We start from the raw sequence: 4,064 nt of genomic DNA, 5'->3' as shown, positions 1-4,064 counted from the left end.
AAACGCTACATACTTCCTGTATCGGTCAACCTTCCTCTCCTAACCAGCTTAGGAAGCTATCGGTTTCCAACACACATTCATTCTTTCTCTCCATGTTTTGATCTCTAAGTCTCTCAACTACACAACCCCTTTTTCCACTCTGTTACCAAATGAATTTACCTCACACACCCGCCATTGCACCTCATGCCGAGCTCTCTCTCTCTCTCTCCCCCCTCTCCCTCTCACCCTCTCGCGCTAAATACATGCATTGCCTATCTAGCCCCCCAACCTCTCGTGCGCACGCACGCACGTTGTATATCTAGGTCACTCTATCGAGACTGTCTCACTCTTTCTTCCGCACGGTGGGCCACACTCGCTCAATCTCGCTCTCCTTATCCGAGTCTCGTTTAACCTCGTTTTCTTTCACACACAAATGATATATCTCCCTGTTCGGGCCTTGATTGACACACTCTATACTCTCTCACGCAGATTGTCTATCTAGGTCAGTCCATCTAAGCCGCCGCCACTCTTTCGACCTCATGGTGGGCCACACTCACTCAATCTCTCTCTCTCTCTCTCTCTCTCTCTCTCTCTCTGTCTCTCTCTCTCTATCTCCGTATGTCTCGATTGACCTGGCTCTTTCTCGGACAAAAACGATATATCACCATGTTTGAGCCCAATTCGACCTATTCACATTGTATACTCTCTCACGCACATCGTCTATCTAGGTCACTCTCTCCAACCCGTCTCACTCTTTCGATCGCACCGCGACCCTATGTGATCGGTTGACCTTGCTTCCTCCCACGCACAAAATATATCTACACGTTTGTGACTGGATCATCTCTCAAGACCTATCTTACAGCCCTCACCCTTGCCAAAAAGCTCAATCGGACAATATCTCTCTAGAGCATATATATTTGTTCAATGAATGTCGGACCACACTCACTTTGTCTCTCTATCTATATGTCTCTCGATTGACCTCACTTTCTCACACCGTATCTTCCACGCGTTGAAGCTACTACCTCTCCATCCCTCGCAAAGCCGGAGCTATTTACATTGCGAGGGGCACTCCAACCTTGGATTAATTTGTGTAGGCATTTATTCCGGTCGGTTTAGATTATTTTTTCGTAGCATTCGCCCCACAACTACTCCAAACACCGTTGCAACCCACGCAACTCCCCTAGTTGATTTCCCTCTGGCTCGGTCATCGCTCTCTCGCACGTCCTTTCTCGCCTTCAACGTCGCACCATGGTATTACTGAAAAAACTATGTTGTTCTCTTTAATTATTATAAATAAGCTACAAAACTACACATGATAGTTCACTTGGAATGGAACAAATTTTGACCCATAAATTAAAGTGCTACAAACTACACACCGAGGGGCCCACATGTCATGAAACAAATTTGGACCCATATACAAATTAAAAAATAAAGGACGAGGATCGAACATGCGACCGAGCCTTCAAGCCGCGCGTCAATAGGCAACATACGTAGAATAGCGATGTTTGTTGTACCCCCTTTGTTCACATAATGTTTTTACATTAACACAGCCTAATTAATGGACTACATGTAATATTATTTTTAGTACTATTCGCCTTCACTTACTGGTGGGTTCCATGTGTGCTCTCTCTCTCTCCTCCCCTTCTGTGTTTAGACGCACGGGCAAACAGGAAGAACTCGCGGGCGATGTTGCCGTTGACCATATCTAGATGCGTTCACAAGTCACGGCACCAGTTTCACGTACTAGCAGGACTAGTCAGTGTGTACGTGCAATGCACGTTAATTTTGAAGTATATTAAGTGCATGCGGATATTAACTATTAGGATATATTATTTGTGTGTTGTCATGTGATTAGCACTATTTTGGCATGAAATTAACTGCACGCTAAACGTGTTGAGCGCTCGACATTGAAGTATTCTAGGTCGTTGGATGACAAGGAATACATGTGGCTTGATGACGTTTTATATTTAATTTGATACGGCTCTAGCAGAACATTCAATCGATCAAACCATACATTTCATTCAGTCTGACTCCGACTTTAAATTATACGACGATCGATATAAAATAAACAGACATGATAAACGTTCGGATTTTAAGAATGGCAATCCGAACGGTTTTCATGGCAAATTTAGATTTTGCGGCGGCGGCGTCTCACGGTGGGAAGCGGCTCCTCTGTCGTGCACTGTGTGTCGTCGGGCCACTTACCGACAGCGAAGGCGGCGTCTTGCGCCGTTGTTAGCGTACTCCAGGATGTTGGCCTAGCTTCAAGGAAGCGGTCGACGGCGGCCATCCATGCCGCTGAGAGGGGCACTGGCACCTGCGGCGTTGGTGCAAGGAAGCAGTCGGCGGCGGCCACCATGCTGCTGAGGGGGGCACTAGCACCCGCGCGGGGACAGGCGCTGTCAACGGCGCGACAGAGACATTCGTGTGCACGGGCACCGACACAGGCGCGCATGACAACCCACAAGTATAGGGGATCGCAAATGTTTTCAAGGGTAGAGTACTCAACCCAAATTTATTGATTCGACACAAGGGGAGTCAAAGAATATTCTCAAGTATTAGCAGCTGAGTTGTCAATTCAACCACACCAGGAAACTTAGTATATGCAGCAAAGTGTTTAGTAGCAAAGTAATATGATAGTGGTGGTAACAGCAGCAAAAGTAAAGACAGTAAAAATAATGTTTTTGGTATTTTGTAGTAATTGTAACAGTAGCAGCGGGAAAGTAAATAAGTGTAAACCAGTATATGGAAAGCTCGTAGGCACCGGATCAGTGATGGATAATTATGCCGGATGTGATTCATCATGTAACAGTCATAACGTAGGGTGACACAGAACTAGCTCCAATTCATCAATGTAATGTAGGCATGTATTCCGTATATAGTCATACGTGCTTATGGAAAAGAACTTGCATGGCATCTTTTGTCCTACCCTCCCGTGGCAGTGGGGTCCTAATGGAAACTAAGGGATATTAAGGCCTCCTTTTAATAGAGAACCGGAACAAAGCATTAGCACATAGTGAATACATGAACTCCTCAAACTATGGTCATCACCGGGAGTGGTCCCGATTATTGTCACTTCGGGGTTGCCGGATCATAACACATAGTAGGTGACTATAGACTTGCAAGATAGGATCAGGAACTCACATATATTCATGAAAACATAATAGGCTCAGATCTGAAATCATGGCACTCGGGCCCTAGTGACAAGCATTAAGCATAGCAAAGTCACAGCAACATCAATCTCAGAACATAATGGATACTAGGGATCAAACCCTAACGAAACTTACTCGATTACATGATAAATCTCATCCAACCCATCACCGTCCAGCAAGCCTACGATGGAATTACTCACGCACAGCGATGAGCATCATGAAATTGGTGATGGAGGATGGTTGATGATGACGACGGCGACGAACCCCCCTCTCCGGAGCCCCGAACGGACTCCAGATCAGCCCTCCCGAGAGGTTTTAGGGCTTGGCGGCGGATCCATATCGTAAAACGCGATGATTTATTCTCTCATATTTTTTTCTCCCCGAAAGCCAATATATAGAGTTGGAGTTGGCGTCGGAGGGTCTCCAGGGGGCCCACGAGGTAGGGGGGCGCGCCCCCCACCCTCGTGGACAGGGTGTGGGCCCCCTGGTCTTCATCTTTGGCGAGGATTTTTTATTATTTTTTATAAGACATCCTGTGGAGTTTCAGGTCATTCCGAGAACTTTTGTTTTCCGCACATAAAACAACATCATGGCAATTCTGCTGAAAACAGCGTCAGTCCGGGTTAGTTCCATTCAAATCATACAAGTTAGAGTCCAAAACAAGGGCAAAAGTGTTTGGAAAAGTAGATACGACGGAGACGTATCAACTCCCCCAAGCTTAAACCCTTGCTTGTCCTCAAGCAATTCAGTTGACAAACTGAAAATGAAAGAAAAACTTTTACAAACTCTGTTTGCTCTTGTTGTTGCAAATATGTAAAGCCAGCATTCAAGTTTTCAGCGAAGATAATAACTAACCACATTTGCAATAATTCTCAGGTCTCATAATTACTCATATCAATTACATAATCAACTAGCAAGCCATAATAATAAATC

This window comes from Triticum dicoccoides, chromosome 6A, assembly GCF_002162155.2.
Source record: "Triticum dicoccoides isolate Atlit2015 ecotype Zavitan chromosome 6A, WEW_v2.0, whole genome shotgun sequence".
Classification (NCBI taxonomy): Eukaryota; Viridiplantae; Streptophyta; class Magnoliopsida; order Poales; family Poaceae; genus Triticum; species Triticum dicoccoides.
This window is presented reverse-complemented; position numbering follows the sequence as displayed.